Below are 25,650 nucleotides of genomic sequence, written 5' to 3' on the forward strand. Positions count from 1 at the left end.
TCAACCTCTTTGCCGGGACGAAGCAGCGGTCATCTCCTGCTTAGATAGAGCTCTCCTTACTTCACAGTTGTGGTCATCCACAGTGTGGTATTTCTGAATGGCAGTCTTGTCTGTGGAGTCATGGACATCAAATAGTACAAAAGAAAAGCCTCTCTTCTTGCTGCTGCCTTGCTCACTTACGATTTCAACAGCGTCAGTTTTCCCATATGTCAAAATAACCTTTTAGATGACGTTCTTCAGTGTCTTCTTTAATGCCACCAACAAACATCTTTTCCACGGTTAAGTGGACACTGGGTCTTTGAGAGTCTTCTCTTGAGAGAGCCTTCTTTGGTTCCACAGCTCTTCCATCTACCTTGGGTGGCCTTGCATTCATGGCTGTATCCACCTCTTCCACAATGGCGTAGCTGACAAATCCAAAGCCTCTGGGGCACTTGGATCTCTCATTACCACATAGTCTGTGAGAGTTCCTCCTTGATCAAAATGGCTCCTCAGACTCTCATCAGTTTCTTCAAAGCTCAAACCTCCAATGAAGAGCTTCTACAGCTGCTTGGGCTCTTTGGGAGACTCTAACTTAGATATGATGGCAGTGGGAGGGGAGACTTCAAGGATGCTTACACAGCATCATCCACAGGCAGAAAACTCTGATGAAGCTTTTAGTTAAGCAATTGCTCAAACTTTGTTTCTGTCAGAATTTCTCAAAGGTGATTTATTATAGTTTTTATGTCTTTTTTAGATGGCTTATTGTTTTGAAAGGCAGGAGGAAAATGGCAGGAGATGTTTACTATCCATAATAGTAAAAGAAATTATTTACTGGCAAGAAAAAAAAGATGAAATATCACAGTATTGACATTCTGGAAGAAAATAAGCTTAGATTACAGGAAGCTATTGAGAGAACTGATAGTTTTTAAATCCTCGGTACTTGTAAGGGTATTTTTCTGAGCTTAATTAGCTATCTATATCCATATTTCCTGGAATAATAGGACCTATAATTGGAAACATCCATTTTTAGCATATTCTACTTCCCTGAAATAAAATGTATGGAAGAAATGGATTATTTTACCTTCATTTGTTCAAATATTTGGCATTCAATTTAATTACAAACTTCTATGGGCGCTTGGGTGGCTCAGTGGATTAAGTGTCTGACTTCGGCTCATGTCATGATCTCACAGTTCGTGGGTTCGATCCCAGAGTAGGGCTCTGTGCCGACAGCTCAGAGCCTGGAGCCTGCTTCGGATTCTGTGTCTCCCTCTCTCTTTCTGCCCCTCCACCACTCTCTCTCTTTCTCTATCCCAAAAATAAATAAACATTAAAAAAAAAAAAACTATAGACTTCTGTATTTGGAATTACAAAATCATTCATTTAGGGAGTTTATTCTGAGTGTTGTATCATTAATGGCTGCTTCCAATCTTTACTTGGTAAACCTGAAAATAAAAAGCCACAATGAGAGACAAATGAGTGTTTATTTGCAGTTGAAGTATGGAAATTTAGGGAGCTCAGATTCAGGTGGTTACCCAAATGGTGCTCCTGCTTCTAGGGTGGAGGCAAGGGTGTTTTATGAGTTAAAGAAAGGGAGGGGGGTGCAATCACAGAAGTTGAAGAAAAGAAAAAAAGAAAAAAACGTTTCTCTGGATGGTAACAAGTTAACTCTGGGTTAGGCATTGACTACTGATTTTATCTTTCGAAACTCCACAACCATCAGTCTTGTGACCAGAATGTCCCTTGTCTCATTTTGACTTCTCAAGCAATCGCTTAAAACAATTGCCATTTTGCTCAGTCCAAAGGTTTTGACCCAGTTCAAACAAAGGTGAGTACGGCGGTTTCTCTGCAGTGGCTGCTCCGATTCTATTTTAAAATGGCTCTAGTCACGTCAACCTTTCACACTTCAAGTTCAAAGAGATCAAGCTGTAGATGAAGTTAGAAATACTGCAGTCTTGAAAGGAGGTGAGTGGAGGCAAATTAATTGATTCCTAAGTAAATTGGTGAGCTGTAGAAATGGTACCTTATAAATGGTTAGTTACCTGTAAGATGCTAACCTAAAATATTCTCTTTTATAAATAAGGTGTTTGACAATCATAGGCATATATCCCCTTTATTAATAGGCTTATGAGAAAGAAATAAGTAATGTATACTTGTAAGGAAGTGTTAACATAGCTAGCTCACTTAATGTTAACACCAAAGTGCTGATGCTTTATTCTGGATTTATTTTGAATTCTTATTCTGTTACGTTGATTTGGAATAAGGCAAGCCATATTAATAAAGATAGGCAAATCAGACAAAATCTGTATTAAGTTTCTGGCATTTTCACTGTACCATATACATATTTTTCCATAGAAACCCTATAATTTTTATAAAACGTCCTAAATTAGAGAGAGAAAAAATGCTTACTCACTTTGCCTTCAGGGGAGGTACATAATGAACGTAAATATGTACATTATATGTTTAATATGTGCACAGTTACTCTATTGCAGGAAGTGAACAGTAAATAAGGGAAATTAATAAACAAGTATTCGCTGAGCAGCTACTACTTTTTAGGTTGATGCATTTACTTTTGGGATGCAAAAGTCCCATTTGAAACATACCAAAGAGGTTTGGTTGCAGAAACAGTATCTGACCATGTTACAAATTCATTCCATTACTGTTGATAGATGAAACATAAAAACATGAAAACAGCACATTATGTACTCTTCTGACAACATAAGCATGTGTAGAATCATTACTAAGGAATTCAGAATAGTGAGCTATGAATGTGGGTTGTATAACAGGAGAAAACCTCAAATCAAAATGGGGCTTAACTTGGATTTCGAAGGTAAGAGTATTTTTTTTTTTTCATATGGGAACTATGGGCAGGGACAAGTGCTTAAGACAGAAGCATTCAGAGATATGAACGAATGTGGCATGTTGGAGTAGGAGCCAGAGGTGGTGAACATGCCCGCTGGCTTGATGGGAGAGAAGGATACAGAGACAGAAACAGATTATAAGTATAAATTGTAGAAGCTCTTCTTGAGGAGGTTAAATGAGAGGGAAAATCTAATAGGATGTGAATTTTACCCATTGACTATTTTTTTAAATTAGGGAATAAGGCCCATTTTATTCATTAAGAAATTCTGTATGGGCTAGATTAGGGTTTGTTGAGCAGTAGACAATAGATAGATTTGAGAAGACATTCTGGAAATTCAAGTCTTGATGTAATGGGGGCCTGGGGTAAGAAAGTACTACTGTGTGCAGGCTGGATGGGCATGAAGAAGGAACAGATGTGAGAAGACTTCCAAGAGAAACTCTGCAGGACTTACATACCATTAGTAAAATAGCAAATATACTGAAAGGAATGGCAATATTAAGTAATGAACTTCGTTTCTCCAAAGAAAAATTTTACCTAGCAGAGCAAGGACAGAAGAATCCGAAAGTACCAAAGATTATACCTGAATGCTATTAGAAGCTTGTAAACAGTACTCAACAAAAAGTCTATTTTGCATAGTAGAAACTATAAGTACCTATGAATATATATGACAAAGTTATGTAAAGCTTTATGGAGAAAATTGGGACGCTTCACTGAAAGATAGTAAATAAGGCGCACCTGGGTGGTTCAGTCGGTTGCGTGTCCGACTTTGGCTCAGGTCACGATCTTGCAGTTCATGAGTTCGAGCCCCACATTGGGCCCAGTGCTGTCAGGGCAAAGCCTGCTTCAGATCCTCTGTCTGCCTCCTCTCTGCCACTCCTCTGCTTGCAGTCTCTCTCTCAAAAATAAATAAAAATATTAAAAAAAAAAGAAAGATGATAAATAAGATTGAAATGGACTGAAGAGACATAAAATGCTCATTAGGTGTCATAACTTTGTCAGTGTTTCTGAAAACATTACATCAGTTCTGTGTAATTCCAACAAGAATGAGAATTATATATACATTTTTTTTCAATATGAAAAGCTGATTCTAAAATGTGTATTTATTTTTTTTTAATATTTTTTAACGTTTATTTATTTTTGTGACAGAGAGAGACAGAGCGTGAACAGGAGAGGGGCAGAGAGAGAGGGAGACACAGAATCTGAAACAGGCTCCAGGCTCTGAGCTGTCAGCACAGAGCCCGACGCGGGGCTCGAACTCACAGACCGTGAGATCATGACCTGAGCCGAAGTCGGACGCTTAACCGACTGAGCCACCCAGGCACCCCTCTAAAATGTATATTTAACAGTGAGTAGGGGGAGCATTTGTACTTGGTGTGTGTGTGTATTTGTAGCAATTAAGGCAGTATGCTTTCGGTTAAATGATAAGAAAAGTGAAAATGGAACGGAAAAAACCCAAAATCAGATTCACGGACACATATGAATGAGATGATATTGCAGATCAATAGTTACTGGGCAGACTGTTTAAGAATAATAATCGGGGGGAAAAAAGAATAGCATTCTAAAAGAATTATTTAATGGGGGGCCACCTGGATGGCTCAGTCGGTTAAGCATCTGACTTTGGCTCAGGTCATGATCTCACAGTCTATAGTTTGATACCCATGTCAGGCTCTGTGCTGACAGCTAAGAGCCTGGAGACTGCTTCAGATTTTGTGTTTCCCTCTCTCTCTGTCCCTCCCTGATTCATGCTCTGTCTCTCAAAAATAAATAAACATAAAAATTCCTATAAAAAATAATTATTTATGGGGCGCTTGGGTGGCTCAGTTGGTTGAGCGATCGACTTCGGCTCAGGTCATGATCTCACAGCTCGTGAGTTTGAGCCCCGCATTGGGCTCTATGCTGATGGCTCGGAGCCTGGAGCCTGCTTTGGATCCTGTGTCTCCCTCTTTCTCTGCCCCTAACCCACTCGCATTTTGTCTCTCTCTCTCTCAAAAAATAAATAAACATTAAAAAAATTAAAAAGAGAATTATTTAGTGGGATCTTTATCTCATACAATTCACAAAAGTAAATTCCAGATAGGTTAAAGACAAATGTAAAGAACAGAATTTAAAAATTTTATCAGAAAATTAATCTTAGGGGAATGTGGGATTCCCTAGACTATATAAAGGAGCATAACAGATTAAGAGAATCTTTGAAAAATTAATAACATTCAAACGAAAACTTCTTTTCATTCAACCAAAAAAACTATTAGAACTAACCAGTGAGTTCAGTAAAGTTGAAGACTTTAATTAATTATTAATTATGTACAGAAATCTGTTGCGTGAACTAGCAGAAAGAGAAATTAAATAAACAACCCCTCTTACAATTGTACCAAAAAGAATAAGATGCCTAGGAATAAATTTTAGCAAGGTGGTGAAGGACCTGTACCCTGTAACTATAAGACATTTTTGAAAGAAATTGAAGATGACACAGAAAATGGAAAGATATACCATACTCATGAATTGGAATAATTTATATTGTTAAAATGTCTAATTCGACTCTACTGTACTATCATTCTCAGATTATCATTTCATATTTTTGTTTGATTGTTTACTTGTATGTTATTTCTTTTTTTATTTTTAAAAAAAAATTTTTTTTAACATTTATTTTTGAGACAGAGAGAGACAGAGCGTGAACAGGGGAGGGGCAGAGAGAGAGGGAGACACAGAATCCGAAACAGGCTCCAGGCTCTGAGCAGTCAGCACAGAGCCCGACGCGGGGCTCGAACTCACAGACCGTGAGATCGTGACCTGAGCTGAAGTCGGACCCTTAACCAACCGAGCCACCCAGGCGCCCCTGTTATTTCTTTTTTTTAAAAAAATTAATGTTTATTTATTTTTGAGAGAGAGAAAGCATGCACAGTGAGTGGGGGAGGGCTAAGAGAGAGGGAGACACAGAATCTGAAGCAAGCTCCAGACTCTGAGCTGTCAGCACAGAGCCCGATGCGGGGCTCAAACTTATGAACCGTGAGACCATGACCTGAGCTTAATCGACTGAGCCACTGAGGCACCCTCTTGTATGTTATTTCTTTCTTCCTCTAGACAGTAAACTCTAACAAAGAATATGTCTGTTTCATCTGCAATTGAATACCTAAATCAAAGCCTATGTATGGTCATTTCTAAATATACATTTGTTAAATAAGTGAATGAGGACTGTGAACCAACCAAAACTGGAGAGAAAACAGACAACTTCTCACCTCTATATGACAGAGAGAGCAAGGCCTGGCTAATTTCCTGAAGGCTGATATTTTTTCTCAGTGAGATAGATGAGCCTTTGTATGATGGGTGATCCAGGACCTGTTGGTTCAAGGATTAGACACCAGCCACATCTGACTGCTCCCTTGACTGCTGTACCTCTTGTGGACTGAGGTTAGAGGTTCATTCTTTGGGATCATGCATAAAAAATAGGGTCACTCAAAGTATTCTTTTGTCATGACTTCACCAGAACTGCTGCCACTTCAATACCTTCTTCTTTTCAAGTATAAGGTCAGAACATTGGATTCCATATTGCTTCACATTTGCTCTCTTTTTCCATTAATACATGTGCATTCTTACTTCTCTGGGCCCTCAGGCCAGGTCAGTCCATTAGCCATGCCTCAGACTGTGACAAGACATTAATTTGTATCTGCACTGGGGCCTCAGTGGCCACAGTCCTGAGCATCAAACCCATAATTTCCCTAAGTGTAGCAAATTCACTTTTCAAATAAAAAAGCAGACCATACTCCTATCACTGTATTTCTCCCATCTGTTTCACAGAGGAAAAACACCAACCTTAGGGAATTCATCGGGACTTGTTCTCACAGATATGGGGAAGTGAAAAGTTACCTCTTTGCTCTCAGCCATTGGTCAGGTCATCGTGGTCTTCATTCATCAGATTGCTTACATTCCTCCAGTGAACTCCCTTTACCTGCTACCCAAACTTGTGTCCTTTTTTTAAAAAAAAATTTTTTTAATGTTTATTTATTTCTGAGACAGAGAGAGACAGAGCATGAGTGGGGAAGGGGCAGAGAGAGAGGGAGACACAGAATCTGAAGCAGGCTCCAGGCTCCTAGCTATCAGCACAGAGCCTGATGTGGGGCTCGAACTCAGAAACCATGAGATCATGACCTGAGCCGAAGTCGGTCGCTCAACCGACTGACCCACCCAGGCGCCCCAAACTTGTGCCCTTTTATGGATCTATTGTGTTGTACAAGGGAATAGAGGTACTACTAACTTAGACTATTATGGTAAATATCCCATAGGACTAGAAAGATCACATCAGAAATTTTCAAACTCAAATAAAGGTTGAATGGGTTAAGCAAGTGAATCCAGAATTTGAGGGAATGGCAGAATGATTATAATGAAACCTGAATCTTGTAGAAAATGCTGGCCATGTTATCTGTGTATATGGGATGGGGTGTGTGTGTGTGTGTGTGTGTGTGTGTGTCTTTATATTTGGTGGTGCCCAATATTCAGGGACTTTTTCAATAAATATTATAAAAGACAATGATGAAAATTGTAACTGGCAAGGCAAAAATAATTTGGTGCTCCATAATTACAAAAGGCGAAGAAAGCAAATTATTTCAAAAGGAAAATACTCACATCCTTTAAATCTGTTCTCCCAGTTCCCAAACAGGCTAATAATTTGCTTGATTTCTTTCTTTTATGCTAACACTACTGATGAATTGATTGAAAATTGTGTATAATACAGCAGGTGTTTCTTGTTTTTGTTTGGGGATAATACTCATAAGGAGGCAGTGAAAAGCAGTACGGAATGAGAATAATCAGAGAATAACAGGTGGAGCTCTTTCTCTAGTAGCTGAGGGCTCTATTTTCACAAAGTCATTATAGTTGCATGAACCACACACTGGGAAAACAAAAATCTGGGAATAAGCTAATATTAAAGTATGTATTTTACACCACCAAACTTGATGAAAGCAATATATTTATTTCTTTTATTCCATTTACTTGAAATTTTCTGTTTGGGGTTTCCAATTTCAAATTCTTAGTTCATCTTAATCTTTCTTTGATAATCATATTATCCCATGCCAAAAAATGTATCCTTACCTTACCCCAAAGCATACAAACCAGTCTCATGCAAATGCACATGTAGACACACACACACATACACACACACACACACGCACACACACACGCACACACCCCTACAAACACATACAAATGAACACAACTCATACATACACACACATGCTCACTCAGATTAGGAAAATCACCTTGATGTAGCTATGTTTTATAATTCAGCTTTGTATTTCAAAAGTACAAGTACTCCAGCAAATGATAAAAGGAGGCTACAGAATAAAAATTTTTTAAATGTTTTTCAGAATGTTTGTCTGTATACCTTTTTTAAATGAAAAATTGACACACAGTAAAACAAATGAAATCCAAATGTAGGCTTTATGAGTTATTATAAGGGAAACATTTGTCTAAACTCCATCAGGATCAAGAAAGAGAATATTTGTAGAATCCCTGAAGCCTTGATTCTTTCTTCTCCTTATAAGTAACAACACCTTTGAAATTTCTTTAGAGTTTCGCCTCCTGTGAATATCTGGCTAATAATGACAGTTTAATATGTTTGGGATGTTTTGCGAGTGTGTTCATAGAGTATGTATCCCCTTATGTATGTCTCCCTCTCCTCAGTTTTATGTCGGTATGATTCACTGTTGTTTCATTGTTTTATTTTCATTAGTAGTATAGCAATCTATAACAAACTATATTCATCCTTCTAGTTTTGAGCAATTGGATTCCCCCCACCCCGAGTTTTACTGAGAAATGACTGACACACATCACTGTATAAGTTTATAGCATGATGACTAAATTTACACATATTGTGAGATGATTCAGCCAACATTCAACATCTCGTATGGATACAATTTAAAAGACAGAAAGAATAAAAGAAAAAAGGGAAAAAAAAGTTTCACCTGTGTTGAGAACTCTTAGGATTTACTCTCCAAACAACTTTCCTGTATATCATACAATTCAAGCAATTGGATTGTTTTTTATTTTAACCTCATAATGTAGCTGTGAACGTCTTTGAATCTATCACTTGGTGTTTCTGTGCATGAATTCTTCTGGGTAAATAATAAGAATGACATTACTCAGTCATAGGCAGTATTACTATGTAAGTTATTATAGACACTGGGACACTTGGAAAGTTAAAGGTGTTCTAAAACAAATAACCTTGTATAATTTTAAGTTTAAATTTTAAACTTTAAAAATTAAGTAAATTTTAAGTGACATTTATTGACTGACAGATTGGTTATAGTACATTAGTTGACTAATTAAATAGTCCTGTCTTAAATGGTTTTTAGAAACAAATTAGTTCTGAAGAATAAGGATAATATCTGTGTAGAATGAATAAAATTGAAAAATGCCTTTATATTTATATTTAAGCACTTAAATGAATTTTGCAAAATAATCTTCTATTTAGGTAAAATAATATTAAAAAGTTCATTAATCAGTCACTATTTGCATGTTGAATGTATTTTTTAATGTAGTCTTAATATTTTCAGATTTCTTCCACAATTGCTATGTGTTCCTTGAAATTTTATTTATAAATCTAAATTTTCCACTCTTCTGTATAATTGATATGATTAATAATTAGTTAATTTAGTTAATGAATCTAAATTTTACACTCTTCTGTATAAGTGATACAAGATATTCTGTCTGAAAGGACTAACATAAATCTAAACTCAGAACAACTTTTGGTGACTGGAGGATATTTTGTATTGGAAAATTTCAATATTCTACACTAAATATTTCACAGATATTGTTTTTGGTGCTCTACTAAGAATCTTTTCCTTTTTCCAAATAGTTTGATTAGGAAAAAAACCCTCACACTGTTTATGTTGCAAAATTATAGGCCTTCTTAATTTCATTCCTTTCTAGTAAAAAAGATACATATGTATCCTGTTAAAAGTAGAAACTCCATGAAACATTTCCTCCTGCAAGGCAATATTTTATAGAAAGGAATTATATAATTTAAAAATGAGATTTTAGGTTCCAGAAGATGGCGGCGTAGGAGGACGCGGGGCTCACAACGCGTCCTGCCGATCACTTAGATTCCACCTACACCTGCCTAAAGAACCCAGAAAACCGCCAGAGGATTAGCAGAACGGAGTCTCCGGAGCCAAGCGCAGACGAGAGGCCCACGGAAGAGGGGAGGAAGGGCGGCGAGGCAGTGCGCGCTCCACGGACCGGCGGGAGGGAGCCGGGGCAGAGGGGCGGCTCGCCGGCCAAGCGGAGCCCCCGAGTCTGGCTGGCAAAAGCGGAGGGGCCGGACGGACTGTGTTCCGACAGCAAGCGCGACTTAGCGTCCGGGAGGTCAGAAGTTAACAGCTCTGCTCGGAAAGCGGGAAGGCTGGAGGACAAAGGGAGGGAGAGCTGCTGAGCCCCCGGACGGCAGAGCTCAGCTTGGCGGGGAACAAAGGCGCCAGCGCCATCTCCCCCGCCCATCCCCCAGCCAAAATCCCAAAGGGAACCAGTTCCTGCCGGGGAACTTGCTCGCTCCGCGCAAACACCCAACTCCGTGCTTCTGCGGAGCCAAACCTCCGGCAGCGGATCTGACTCCCTCCCGCTGCCACAGGGCTCCTCCTGGAGTGGATCACCTAAGGAGAAGCGAGCTAAGCCTGCCCCTCCTGCCCCCGTGCACCTTGCCTACCCACCCCAGCTAATACGCCAGATCCCCAGCAACACAAGCCTGGCAGTGTGCAAGTAGCCCAGACGGGACACGCCACCCCACAGTGAATCCCGCCCCTAGGAGAGGGGAAGAGAAGGCACACACCAGTCTGACTGTGGCCCCAGCGGTGGGCTGGGGGCAGACATCGGGTCGGACTGCGGCCCCGCCCACTGACTCCAGTTATACACCACAGCACAGGGGAAGTGCCCTGCAGGTCCTCACCACTCCAGGGACTATCCAAAATGACCAAACGGAAGAATTCCCCTCAGAAGAATCTCCAGGAAATAACAACAGCGAATGAACTGATCAAAAAAGGATTTAAATAATATAACAGAAAGTGAATTTAGAATAATAGTCATAAAATTAATCGCTGGGCTTGAAAACAGCATAGAGGACAGCAGAGAATCTCTTGCCACAGAGATCGAGGGACTAAGGAACAGTCACGAGGAGTTGAAAAACGCTTTAAACGAAATGCAAAACAAAATGGAATCCACGATGGCTCGGCTTGAAGAGGCAGAGGAGAGAATAGGTGAACTAGAAGATAAAGTTATGGAGAAAGAGGAAGCTGAAAGAAAGAGAGATAAAAAAATCCAGGAGTATGAGGGGAAAATTAGAGAACTAAGTGATACACTAAAAAAAAATAATATACGCATAATTGGTATCCCAGAGGAGGAAGAGAGAGGGAAAGGTGCTGAAGGGGTACTTGAACAAATTATAGCTGAGAACTTCCCTGAACTGGGGAAGGAAAAAGGCATTGAAATCCAAGAGGCACAGAGAACTCCCTTCAGACGTAACTTGAATCGATCTTCTGCACGACATATCATAGTGAAACTGGCAAAATACAAGGATAAAGAGAAAATTCTGAAAGCAGCAAGGGATAAACGTGCCCTCACGGGAGACCTATAAGACTCGTGACTGATCTCTCCTTTGAAACTTGGCAGGCCAGAAAGGCTTGGCACGATATCTACAGTGTGCTAAACAGAAAAAATATGCAGCCGAGAATCCTTTATCCAGCAAGTCTGTCATTTAGAATAGAAGGAGAGATAAAGGTCTTCCCAAACAAACAAAAACTGAAGGAATTTGTCACCACGAAACCAGCCCTACAAGAGATCCTAAGGGGGATCCTGTGAGACAAAGTACCAGAGACATCACTACAAGCATAAAACATACAGACATCACAATGACTCTAAACCCATATCTTTCTATAATAACACTGAATGTAAATGGATTAAATGCGCCAACTAAAAGACATAGGGTATCAGAATGGATAAAAAAACAAGACCCATCTATTTGCTGTCTACAAGAGACTCATTTTAGATCTGAGGACACCTTTAGATTGAGAGTGAGGGGATGGAGAACTATTTATCATGCTCCTGGAAGCCAAAAGAAAGCTGGAGTAGCCATACTTATATCAGACAAACTAGACTTTAAATTAAAGGCTGTAACAAGAGATGAAGAAGGGCATTATATAATAATCACAGGGTCTATCCACCAGGAAGAGCTAACTATTATAAATGTCTATGCGCCAAATACCCGAGCCCCCAGATATATAAAACAATTACTCATAAACATAAGCAACCTTATTGATAAGAATGTGGTCATTGCAGGGGACTTTAACACCCCACTTACAGAAATGGATAGATCATCTAGACACACAGTCAATAAAGAAACAAGGGCCCTGAATGATGCATTGGATCAGATGGACTTGACAGATATATTTAGAACTCTGCATCCCAAAGCAACAGAATATACTTTCTTCTCGAGTGCACATGGAACATTCTCCAAGATAGATCATATACTGGGTCACAAAACAGCCCTTCATAAGTTTACAAGAATTGAAATTATACCATGCATACTTTCAGACCACAATGCTATGAAGCTTGAAATCAACCACAGGAAAAAGTCTGGAAAACCTCCAAAAGCATGAAGGTTAAAGAACACCCTACTAACGAATGAGTGGGTCAACCAGGCAATTAGAGAAGAAATTAAAAAATATATGGAAACAAACGAAAATGAAAATACAACAATCCAAACGCTTTGGGATGCAGCGAAGGCAGTCCTGAGAGGAAAATACATTGCAATCCAGGCCTATCTCAAGAAACAAGAAAAATCCCAAATACAAAATCTAACAGCACACCTAAAGGAAATAGAAGCAGAACAGCAAAGGCAGCCTAAACCCAGCAGAAGAAGAGAAATAATAAAGATCAGAGCAGAAATAAACAATATAGAATCTAAAAAAACTGTAGAGCAGATCAACGAAACCAAGAGTTGGTTTTTTGAAAAAATAAACAAAATTGACAAACCTCTAGCCAGGCTTCTCAAAAAGAAAAGGGAGATGACCCAAATAGATAAAATCATGAATGAAAATGGAATGATTACAACCAATCCCTCAGAGATACAAACAATTATCAGGGAATACTATGAAAAATTATATGCCAGCAAATTGGACAACCTGGAAGAAATGGACAAATTTCTAAACACCCACACTCTTCCAAAACTCAATCAGGAGGAAATAGAAAGCTTGAACAGACCCATAACCAGCGAAGAAATTGAATCGGTTATCAAAAATCTCCCAACAAATAAGAGTCCAGGACCAGATGGCTTCCCAGGGGAGTTCTACCAGACATTTAAAGCAGAGATAATACCTATCCTTCTCAAGCTATTCCAAGAAATAGAAAGGGAAGGAAAACTTCCAGACTCATTCTATGAAGCCAGTATTACTTTGATTCCTAAACCAGACAGAGACCCAGTAAAAAAAGAGAACTACAGGCCAATATCCCTGATGAATATGGATGCAAAAATTCTTAATAAGATACTAGCAAATCGAATTCAACAGCATATAAAAAGAATTATTCACCATGATCAAGTGGGATTCATTCCTGGGATGCAGGGCTGGTTCAACATTCGCAAATCGATCAACGTGATACATCACATTAACAAAAAAAAAGAGAAGAACCATATGATCCTGTCAATCGATGCAGAAAAGGCCTTTGACAAAATCCAGCACCCTTTCTTAATAAAAACCCTTGAGAAAGTCGGGATAGAAGGAACATACTTAAGGATCATAAAGGCCATTTATGAAAAGCCCACAGATAACATCATCCTCAATGGGAAAAAACTGAGAGCTTTTTCCCTGAGATCAGGAACACGACAGGGATGCCCACTGTCACCGCTGTTGTTTAATATAGTGCTGGAAGTTCTAGCATCAGCAATCAGACAACAAAAGGAAATCAAAGGCATCAAAATTGGCAAAGACGAAGTCAAGCTTTCGCTTTTTGCAGATGACATGATATTATACATGGAAAATCCGATAGACTCCACCAAAAGTCTGCTAGAACTGATACATGAATTCAGCAAAGTTGCAGGATACAAAATCAATGTGCAGAAATCAGTTGCACTCTTATACACTAACAATGAAGCAACAGAAAGACAAATGAAGAAACTGATCCCATTCACAATTGCACCAAGAAGCATAAAATACCTAGGAATAAATCTAACCAAAGATGTAAAAGATCTGTATGCTGAAAACTATAGAAAGCTTATGCAGGTAATTGAAGAAGATATAAAGAAATGGAAAGACATTCCCTGCTCATGGATTGGAAGAATAAATATTGTCAAAATGTCAATACTACCCAAAGCTATCTACACATTCAATGCAATCCCAATCAAAATTGCACCAGCACTCTTCTCGAAACTAGAACAAGCAATCCTAAAATTCATATGGAACCACAAAAGGCCCCGAATAGCCAAAGTAATTTTGAAGAAGAAGACCAAAGCAGGAGGCATCACAATCCCAGACTTTAGCCTCTACTACAAAGCTGTCATCATCAAGTCAGCATGGTATTGGCATAAAAACAGACACATAGACCAATGGAATAGAATAGAAACCCCAGAACTAGACCCACAAACGTATGGCCAACTCATCTTTGACAAAGCAGGAAAGAACATCCAATGGAAAAAAGACAGTCTCTTTAACAAATGGTGCTGGGAGAACTGGACAGCAACATGCAGAAGGTTGAAACTAGACCACTTTCTCACACCATTCACAAAAATAAACTCAAAATGGATAAAAGACCTGAATGTGAGACAGGAAACCATCAAAACCTTAGAGGAGAAAGCAGGAAAAGACCTCTCTGACCTCAGCCGTAGCAATCTCTTACTCGGCACATCCCCAAAGGCAAGGGAATTAAAAGCAAAAGTGAATTACTGGGACCTTATGAAGATAAAAAGCTTCTGCACAGCAAAGGAAACAACCAACAAAACTAAAAGGCAACCAACGGAATGGGAAAAGATATTTGCAAATGACACATCGGACAAAGGGCTAGTATCCAAAATCTATAAAGAGCTCATCAAACTCCACACCCGAAAAACAAATAACCCAGTGAAGAAATGGGCAGAAAACATGAATAGACACTTCTCTGAAGAAGACATCCAGATGGCCAACAGGTACATGAAAAGATGCTCAACGTCGCTCCTCATCAGGGAAATACAAATCAAAACCACACTCAGATATCACCTCACGCCAGTCAGAGTGGCCAAAATGAACAAATCAGGAGACTATAGATGCTGGAGAGGATGTGGAGAAACAGGAACCCTCTTGCACTGTTGGTGGGAATGCAAACTGGTGCAGCCGCTCTGGAAAGCAGTGTGGAGGTTCCTCAGAAAATTAAAAATAGACCTACCCTATGACCCAGCAATAGCACTGCTAGGAATTTATCCAAGGGATACAGGAGTACTGATGCATAGGGGCACCTGTACCCCAATGTTTATAGCGGCACTCTCAACAATAGCCAAATTATGGAAAGAGCCTAAATGTCCATCAACTGATGAATGGATAAAGAAATTGTGGTTTATATACACAATGGAATACTACGTGGCAATGAGAAAAAATGAAATATGGCCTTTTGTAGCAACATGGATGGAACTGGAGAGTGTGATGCTAAGTGAAATAAGCCATACAGAGAAAGACAGATACCATATGGTTTCACTCTTATGTGGATCCTGAGAAGCATAACAGAAACCCATGGGGGAGGGGAAGGAAAAAAAAAAAAAAAGAGGTTAGAGTGGGAGAGAGCCAAAGCATAAGAGACTGTTAAAAACTGAGAACAAATTGAGGGTTGATGGGGGGTGGGAGGGAGGGCAGGGTGGGTGATGGGTATTGAGGAGGGCACCTTTTGGGATGAGCACTGGGTGTTGTATGGAAACCAATTTGACAGTAAATTTCATATATTAAAAAATAAAAAATAAAAAAAATGAGATTTTATGAATAGGTAGATGCTCTTTGTTTCATTTATTCATTTTCTCTCTTGACCTTATTATGTGTTTTTGTTTGTGTAGATCTTCCTTGACTTAACGATGGGATTATATTCTGATAAACCCACAAGTTGAAAATATCATGAGTCAAAAATGCATTTAATACACCTAACTAACCAAACATCATAGCTTAGCCCAGCCTACCTTAAACACACTCAGAACACTTACATTAGTCTACAGTTGGCCTAAATATCTAACACAAAGCTGGTATTATAATCAAGTGATGCGTATCTCACGTGACATATTAAATATTGTACTGAAAGTGAAGGACAGAACGGCTCTATGGGTACACAATGGTCAAGTGTGACAGTCGATCACCCTCGTGATGGTGTGGCTGCCTGCCATATGTCGTCACTCGGCATCACGAGAGGGTATCATGCCACATGTCACTCACTGGGGAAAGGATCAAAATTCAAAATTTGAAATATGTTTTTTATTGAATGCATATCACTTTCACACCATCACAAAGTCAAAAAATTATAAGCCAAACTATCGTAAATTAGGGGTTGTCTGTACACTTTGTTTTCAATAACTAATTCAGCAAAAGTTTCCAAGATTCTTGATACTACATTTATTAAATAATTTAATTGAATACTTTTACTCGCGTTAGAAAAACAAGGCTCCCTAACTTCAGAGGACCCGTTTACAAAGAAAGTTCAAGGTAGTATACTTAGGTTGATTTACCAACTAACTCTTCAAAGTCTCAGACATTTCTAAAATAACTGTGTGGTGCATACTGTGGTGTCAAAAGATTTTTTTGGTTTTCAACATCAAGTATATTACAAAGACTTTATAGTTAATTTACTCAAATCACGTATGTTGTAAAATTTGACAACCACAGCTTCTGTCTAGGGCATTGGGATATTACAATTTGTTTAGATGCAGTTATGAATTTTGTATGCATCACAGATCCGAGAACATTTATGCTATCCAGGCTTGTTAATTTTGCAAGAATTTTGTGTTTACCATGATACAAATGTTCGTTCCATCAAAATTTGTATTTCTGTTATCACCATAAAGCAATCAGTTTTATCTTTAGTGTTAAACTTTTTTTTTTTAATATTTACTTATTTATTTTGAGAGAGAGAAAGCAAGTGGGGAAGGGGCAGAGAGAGAGAGGGAGAGAGAGAATCTCAAGCAGGCTCCATGCTCACCACACGGAACCCAGCTTGGGCTCGAATCCTCGAACTGTGAGATCATGACCTGAGCCAAAAGTAGGAGTTGGATGCTCAACTGATTTTGCCACCCAGGCACCCCTAGTGTTAAACTTTTAATAAACTCACAAAAGGATTTATTATAAAGTTGAATGTTTTACCATTGTCAGAATGAATTGCTGAACACTTTGACTCCTTAAATTCAATGATAAATATACTATGGGAATTAACTGGTTTCTATTTGAAGTATCTGATGAAACTTCTGGAATCATCACATTAACAGGTGCCAATTAATTTTGTAATTACTCACCATAACTCCTTGATATAGAAAAAGTTTATTTAAGTGTTTAGCCATTTGATCTGAATGAAGAGTTATGCTTCACAGGCATATGTGTTTTACCTGTAAATGCATCTTCCTCAGTTTTGTATGATAAATCACCATTTTTGGGGTAGTTGTGTTAAATGTACTAACTTACATATTTTATTTATTCATTCATTTCATTCATTTATATATATATATATTTATTTATTTATTTATTAAAAAATCTTTTCTAATGTGTATTTATTTTTGAGAGAGAGACAGAGAGAGAGAACATGAGCCAGGGAGGGGAAGAGAGGGACTGAGACACAGAATCTGAAGCAGGCTACAGGCTCTGAGCTGTCAGCAGAGAGCCCGACACAGGGTTTGAACTCAGGAACCGTGAGATCGTCACCAGAGCCGAAGTTGGATGCTCAACTGACTGAGCCATCCAGGTGCCCCTGAATTTACTAACTTTTAAAGTGGATATTGATTATCCTTCCACAGGATTATCTTATATCGTTTTTTAAAAAAAATACTGATAACAGTATCACTTTAACATGTAAGGAAATCATAAATACTGTAAACAGTTTATAAAATGTTTGTACATTTCAGCTTTCTAAGAAATGAAAATCCCATAGTTCACTTTTCAGTTTACATTACTTGCATTTTATATGTAACTTTTGACTCTTGAGCCATTTATTCTGAAAGGGGTTATTTCAAAATAAAAAGAATATCATCAAACAACCGAATAAAGTAGTTTAAAGATGTACAGTTTATGATAAATGCCAAACGTACCGTAGCAAAAGCATTCAGATGATTACTTAGAAATTCCCTGGCAGGATGGCTCAGCTTCTTTTTTATGTATAGTTCATATCTGTTTTAACTATAACTTCTTTCGTTTCCACTGACCCACTAATTGGTGGCCTGATCGCTTTTACATGTTGCAGACTGCATGCTGGTATAGGAACAGCTGGCTGGTAAGCCAAGTGGCTGGCAAGGGCAATGATGGTGAATAATCCTCTGGTCAGTACTCTAGACCATTAGTACTAACTGGAACAGGATGCTAGAACAATAGGTAAATTAGGACTGTTTTGGAAAAATTATGATCACGTTCATCATCAGGTCAGTAGATAATGCCAGATTATTCCAAGTGTATGTATAAATGGTTCCATTGTTTCATATTGTCTTTGATGTAGTAGAATGGGGCTTGTCTCATTCAATGTTTTGTTTTTCAAGTTCATTAAATGATACATATTTTATTTTTATTCTTCATCTCATCCCCCAAGAGTTTCATCTTCTTTAACAAAGAAAAACACATTTTAAAAATTCAAATTCATCAATATAGAATACACAGCATTAAGATATCCCAAGGAATGGGGATGCTTGGGTGGCTCAGTGTGTTAAATGTCCGGCTTCAGCTCAGCTCATGACCTCACAGTTCACAAGTTCGAGCCCTGCAACGGGCTCTGTTCTGACAGCTCAGAGGCTGGAACTTGCTTCAGATTCTGTCCCCCTCTCTCTCTGCCCCTCTCCCATTCATACTCTTTCTCTCTCTCAAAAATAAATAAAACATTAAAAACAAAAAAAAGATATGCTGGCGAATGCAATGTTTATAAGTGGGCAAAATTATCAATATTACCCCTTGTCGGAAAAGTGTGTAAATTATAATAGTCTCTTTGGAAGATATTTTCACAATATATGCTCAGGTTGAAAATATGTATATCTTTCATATAAAGACTAGGGTTCTTCCTGTGCATCCCAGAGAAATATTTACCTGTTAACAACAAGGCTGGCAAAAATTTTACTAAAGCTACAATATGACGACTTAACAGAAAAGTAATATGCAATATTTTAAATAAATTATGTGAGCTGTATATTATTTTGCAGTGAAAATATATCCCATGTAAATGTTTCAGTGCAAAAGAGGAAGTCGCTGTATTTATAGACAGGTAGGTTTACCACAGAGCAGAGGAAGCGTAAGAAGCAAGCACTTCAGAGATGCGTGGATGGCTCAGTCGGCTGAGCACCAACTTTGGCTCAGGTCATGATCTCGTGGTTTGTGTGTGTGTGGGTTCAAGCCCCATGTTGGGCTGTGTGGTGACAGCTCAGAGCCTGGAGCCTGCTTCAGATTCTGTGTCTCCCTCTCTCTCTCTTGCCCCTCCCCTGCTTGTTCTCTCTCTCTCTCAAAAACAAAATAAATGTTAAAAAAAAAAAAGAGCACTTCACTTGCATGGGGGGGCCTGTCCAATTCTTGGATCTGCCCCCCAAGATATGTACTTTATAATTTACATGTGTAAAAAAAAAGGCTTTCATAAAACAAAAATGTATTTCTATATGTTCATGTATATATACATTATTCTAGCAAACTCTAAATACATAAAGATGAATATATCCTAAATATACTCTAATTGGGAATTAGCATTCAGAGTCCGGGTAGAGGCAGGGGAAGCTGGAAGATGATTTAACTTTATGTACCTCACAAGACTTCTGTAGATTGAGAATATATTATTGTATGAGTAATGCAATTGAAGTAAAACTGCTAATTTTATATATCCAAAAAGTAGGAAAAAATACTTCATGGAATTTCATTTTCTTTTCAGGTATAGAAAAGGGATATGGAGTCAATAGAAAAATCATGAAAAATAAAATTGGGGCTTGGAGTATAATTCGACAGTCTGCAACAGATTTCTAAAGAAAGCTACAGAGGATGAAAAGAGAGGGAGTGGAAATGATATTCTAAAGGATGAAGTCTGAGAATATTTATACTGAAGTGGGCAGGAGGGTTTTCAGCTTGGGAATAACCTACAGGATTATGGTGGAATGAATTCTAGTCCCCTTATTGAAGCCTTCCCTTTGTCGTGCTGTATAGCCCCTCCGCTTAGGAGAAAAGTCTACCTCTCTACTTCTTGACTCTGTATTTGATCGCACGACTGGCTTCAGCCTGCCATACGTGGGCTGTTATATATTGTGAGAGTATTATATCTTGGTCCAGACTGTAGTGGGCGCTACATCTTGCCAAGTCCCAGTAGGTCAGTTAACCCCCAGACGAGCTGTAGCTGCATGAGTGTCCGTGAGTGATGTTTGAAAACCACCGGGTCTTTTTTGTACAGTAACTGGCTAATGCAAGTGCCGTGTGGGGTAGATAAAACAGACCCACACATGGACATAATGCGGTGAAAGATTACAGTATCAGGGATAAAAATAGAAAATTCTTAAAAGCTACCAGAAAAAAGGATTATCTTCAGATTCACAGCAACTATAGTATTAGCAGACTTGACATTCAAGGAAAGCAGAATTATATTTTTAATCTAGAAATGTATACCCAGGGGCGCCTGGGTGGCGCAGTCGGTTAAGCGTCCGACTTCAGCCGGGTCACGATCTCGCGGTCCGTGAGTTCGAGCCCCGCGTCGGGCTCTGGGCCGACGGCCCGGAGCCTGGAGCCTGTTTCCGATTCTGTGTCTCCCTCTCTCTCTGCCCCTCCCCCGTTCATGCTCTGTCTCTCTCTGTCCCAAAAATAAAATAAAAAAAAAAGTTGAAAAAAAAAAAAAAAAAGAAGGCGGAGCAAAAGAGGTCAACACGTCCAAATACCTTCACCTAAAACTCGGCGCTGCTAAAATAAAGGCACCAATCAACGGCTGCCCTGTGCCCAGTGTCCCTGGACGGAGTTATTACCTTGAGCAAGGCAGCTCCCTTTGGCCCGAGGCCCTAACCCAGAGAGGGACTCACCAGCTGAAGAATGAGTGTCTTGATGCTGAGGAAGGGGATTGGCCAGTGCAACAGCCAATATGGCTGCTTACCAATCTGTAGTTTCTTTTTCTTTTTTTTTAAGTTCATTTATTTATTATTTTGAGAGAGAGAGAGCATGTGCACAAGTGGGGGAGGGGCAGAGAGAGAGAGAGAGGGAGAGACAGAATCCCAAGCAGGCTCCACGCAGTCAACACAGAGCCCACCGCGGGGCTCAAACTCACGAAGGGTGAGATCATGACCTGAGGTGAGATCAAGAATCAGACGCTTATCCGACTGAGCCACCCAGGTGCCCCATAGTTTGAAGCAGAGGTGATAAATAGTATTTATCCTTTTGTGCGTCTCACCGTTCCAGAGGTGTTACTCCTCTCCGACTGTGAAAAACTGCTGTGCCTAACTGTTCCTTGCAGTCCGCCAAGGCTTAGGCATCATTCTCCTCTCTTCTGAAGGTGCCTTCTTTCCAACTGCATCCTGTATAGTCTCCTCAGTGTAGTACTTCCTACTTCTCCGAACTGTGCTGTGCTTTGGTTCTTTATTCATAATACGAGGCGACCCAAAGCCAGAAAATCAAAGTTTTTATCACATGAAAAGCAATGCATCTGTTAATACAAGGAACACCTATTCCACCACAGTCATGTTTATCCTGCCCGGCTGCTAGCAGTTTTCCTGAGGGTAGGAAACTTTAGTTGTCCACAGCGCCCTGAGCTGTACAGTTGGTATTTTTTATTACTTGCTTGTGGTGGGGTCATAGGGAAGGGGTCAGATGACAGAAGATTCTAGACAGCAGCTTCCCCTGAGCTCCCGCTCTGAGTAGCAAGCGGCCCTCCCAGCAAGCTGCAAGAGTGTTCTAACCTTTATTTCCATGGCTTTGAGCATAAATTGTCGATCCCTGAAGAAATGAAATGTCAGCATTGTTTTGACCGATTCTGGATGCTAAGGCAGAGTTCTTCCTTCTCTCTACACATGGAAAAACAAAGAAGCAGAATTCTTAAATGAAGGGTTTCAGTGAGGGGATAGTGTTCATCCTCTGTGACTGTAAATAGGACTCGGCTGATGTGAAATTTTCATAGCTTGCTTGCTAAAAGTTGTCCTTCTTCCCATTTGTTTCATACGCACCTTTAAGAAGGATATCTCATTTACTGTTTGTGTCCAGAGTGTCAGGCCCGATTTTTGTCTTTTTCTAAGCATCCCCCTGTAGCATATCACCAGGAAAAAAATCTCTCTATCTTTTTTGTGTTCATATAACAGTCGTGATCTTGACTCAGTGTTTTGTATCAGTAAAAGGAATCTGCTGGTCAGCAGAAAGCTTGAGTGTGAGTTGGGGCTCTACCAGTTCTTTCTTATTTGATTTGAGCAAGATAATGTAGGAGAAGATTAACCAGGCCATGTTAAACATAAGCCTTTATTTGTAATAATTTGGCATGAGAGCTCTGAAGTAGTGTTTTACCTTGGGAAAGAAAGGGGGAGTTTTTACAGAGCGTTAGCCAGAGGCATAACCTGAAATTCAGCTCGTTTTAGGAATAGTAGATCAAAATGGTTTTTGGAAGAGGGAAGAATCACTCTTGCAGTTGGCAGTTGCTGGTTGGACGGTTTAGGTGTAAGGTGGAATAGGAAATGTAACGGGGGCTAAATTCATTTCTAGAAATGATGGGAAGAAAAAGCTCCGGGGGTCAAAATAATGCTAGTGCCACAGTAGAAATTCTTAGTCTTTCAGGCTCTCCTATGGGCTGTCCTCTGGGTCAACAGGGAGACTGTTGCTCTAATCTGACCTCTGAAATAGCTACCTCTCTTGGGTCCATTGTGATCTCAGACTAACTGGGTGCGACTGCCGTCAGGACTCCTTGCCACTTTTGTCATTGTAAGTGGAATTCCAGTCACTGGTTGAGTGAGTAGCCGTGCAAAAGCATTTAGGAATCAGGAGAAAACACAGTGAACTGTGGTAAAAGCAAGCACGGGCATGACAATTATTAGAAGGCTTGGGATCATGCCTCTCAGACCAGATTCTGTCCCAGCTGCAGTCAGCCAGGACAATATATCCCAGCCCTTCTGGAGTCTATAGATGAGTCAGGTTTGATACCCATGCATTTGTGTGCCTTCTCTAGATTTGCCTACACAACCGGGGTTAGGAGAAGAAACGTGCAGAACTTCATTCTAGCAATCAAAAACTTTAATGCGACAGAGAGGGGGAAAAGGTGACAGAAAGACAATGGTGAAAAGACTAAATAAATAGGCTGGTGGTCAGAGGCCTGAAGTGTGAGGGTCTCAGTCTAGAGGTGTTGGGTCAAAGCCATCTGTTGTCTACTTGGACAGTGGATTCGGAGTTTTGGGGAGAGCTACCTCCTTTCTGATGAAGTTTGACTCTGGAGAATCCTGAGAGATTCTGTCCATGTGGATATTTAGGAGGTCAGTGTAGGAAATCCCTTATACTTTGAAACAAGAAAGAGTGGAAACTCAAAAATAAAATTGAATACTATATGATACTTTATTAAATAAAACAAATAAAATCCTAGCTATTGAATTGAAGTAATGGGTGGGTGTGCTAAGAACTATGCTATCGTTAGTCCTCTCCAGGCCTCCACCTTCCCTTAAAGTAATCCCCGTGTCCTCCTACTGGATCCTATGAACAAAGCTTTAAAGTGGTATTATGGACAACACAGCATAAATTTACGTATGTGTGTATATGCGTGTGTGTAATGCAAGCTAGAACACACGAAATGCAGCAATATTTTGGAGCAAATTTTATAGCTTTTCAGGATGGAAGCATTATCACTACCTATTAATAGGCATAATGTAAACACAAAAAATCTCAAAATGATGCTGGTAATAGACCAATGGCAGGGTCCTATTTAGGGAGGAATAGACAGTGAACGAAAAGGTTTACTGAAAGGCAGTTGGAAAACAGTTTTTGGACAGTCTGCTATGTTATGCTAATGAGTTATCTTGTAGGCAAAGGGGAGTCCCTTCCGAGTGTTTGATCTGGGAGAGAAGGGAGTAAAGTTCCTATGGCAACGGTGTGTGGCTTGGCTTCAACCGAGAGAGCCTAAAGGCAAGAGTACAAGTTATAAGTTACTGGAATAGTCCAGATAGGTAATAGGATTTAAACCAGGTGGCAAGCATATATATATATATATATATATATTATATATATATATATATATATAATATAATATATATATATTATATATATTATATTATAAATATATATAATCAGAGATATCTTAGAAATAGTGTTTTTTAACCTATAACAGCTTTGTGACCAACCAGATTTTGAAGGGATAAGGGAGAGAGGAATTTAATTGAAACACAGTTTTGAGGTTTAAAGCTTGAATATCTAGAAGGATAATGGTCCTATTAACAGAAATAAAAGCAACAGCAGTACAATCAGGTTTGGTGTGGCTGGCAGATATACCAAGGATTTGATTTGGGACATCATGAGACTTGTCACCTTGCTCACTCGTTCTCAGTGGTATCATATTATTAGATATTAAATCAGTCTTTTTGATGAAGCTACATTTGCAAAATGACTAATAGGCCTGAAGGGTGCGTAGCATTATCTTCTCACAGTTGATAATTTAAAAATCAATTTTTCAGTAGCTTTTTGATGACCATTGAGGCAATCTCCACTGTATAATAAGTTTACAAAGCCATTTATCATAATGAATTTTTACACTCGGAAAGGTCGAAAAGTCCCTGTGCGTGTGTTAGGAAATCAACTGGGTGGGACATTTAAGAGAGGGGGCTTGTCCTTTTTCTAGGCCCAAAAGGAAGGCTGGGTATTTTAAACCTCAAGGCCAACAACTTAAAACATTCTTCTTCATCATTGCTATTTGCAAAACGAAAGCTCTCCCTGTCTTTTTGTAACTCATGAACTTGTTAAAAATGTGTGTCTATTGAGAGAAAAAGTAGGATTTGTACGCCTTATGGAGGAAAGTCTGAGCCTCCCAGACATTATCCTAAAACACAGATGTGCATACAATAATTCTTCATCTGGGTAGGGCTATCTGAAAGAAACATTGACAACTCCACGTCAACACCCGCATAATATGTCCCAAATGAAGCTTTACTCTCCCCAACCCCCTCCACCTCTCACCAAGACTGTACCTCAGTGACACTGATGCCATCTTTCTCCAGATCATGCTCTTTATCCTTCTGTTTTTGTACATGACGCTTCTTACGTATAAATTTATCTTGCAATTTACCTAGAAAACATGTATTTATTCTTTGAGACTAAATTCAAATGTTATGTTTTCTCTTATCTTACTGGAATTTCTCTAGGTGACATTAGATTTAAATTAACTATTATCCTGTCCTATTTTGTTTTCCATTTGAACACTTAGCACATTAGTGTGTTTTTGTATATTTATGTTGATTGTTCAGTTGTTCCGTCTGTTCTGCTTCATTATATGCTTCCAATTCATGGATCCCACAGAAGTCCAGTTGCATGCATGTCTTTTTTATTACCTTCACCTTATGACGTTTTGCAGATCTTATGTTTGTTACAAATTGAAGGTTTGTAGCGACCCTGTAGCCGAGCAAGGCTACTGGTGCCATTTTTCCAACGGCGTTTGCTCCCTTTGTGTCTCTGCAT

At 39.2% G+C, this 25,650-nt stretch overlaps 1 pseudogene; it reads right to left on the bottom strand.

The window, feature by feature from the left end:
- Positions 1-25,650, bottom strand: LOC125933093 (heterogeneous nuclear ribonucleoprotein A1-like; annotated as a pseudogene).

This window comes from Panthera uncia, chromosome D2 (assembly GCF_023721935.1).
Source record: "Panthera uncia isolate 11264 chromosome D2, Puncia_PCG_1.0, whole genome shotgun sequence".
Taxonomy (NCBI): Eukaryota; Metazoa; Chordata; class Mammalia; order Carnivora; family Felidae; genus Panthera; species Panthera uncia.